This window comes from Bombus pascuorum, unplaced genomic scaffold (assembly GCF_905332965.1).
Source record: "Bombus pascuorum unplaced genomic scaffold, iyBomPasc1.1, whole genome shotgun sequence".
In the NCBI taxonomy this organism is placed as follows: Eukaryota; Metazoa; Arthropoda; class Insecta; order Hymenoptera; family Apidae; genus Bombus; species Bombus pascuorum.
Window position 1 is genome coordinate 23,373 of NW_026869787.1, and position 429 is coordinate 23,801.

General features: G+C 51.5%; 1 pseudogene; it reads left to right on the forward strand.

Moving 5' to 3' along the window:
* Window positions 1-119, forward strand: LOC132916005 (5S ribosomal RNA; annotated as a pseudogene).
* The last annotated feature ends 310 nt before the right edge of the window (window positions 120-429 follow it).

Sequence of the window (429 nt, forward strand, 5' to 3'; positions counted from 1 at the left end):
GCCGACGCCCAAGACGCGTTGAGTGCACTCGTTCCCGTCCGATCACGAAAGTTAAGCAACGCCGGGCACGGATAGTACTAAGATCGGTGACCGCTTGGGAACTCCGCGTGGTGTTGGTTTTTTTCAGAAGGAGATCAGCCCAGTATTTGAACTGTCTAAGAAGATGACGCGAGCAGTAACTGCCCGAAGAGGAAGATACAGCGGGGCATGAAAGGAACAACCCTGATGACTGCCGCCTGGTATTACCGGGGTTGTCTGCCCTCAAAGCAGAGGAAGAAGGAGGAGTGGTTTTTTTAGTGGGTATGGCAACAACATCCGCGCGAGTCCCACATAACCCAGTGATTCGGGTCACTGGGCATGCGTAACAGCATTTTCCCCTCCTCATGCAAAAAAAAAAAAGGTTATGAAGACCTGGAAGCTTATGTGACT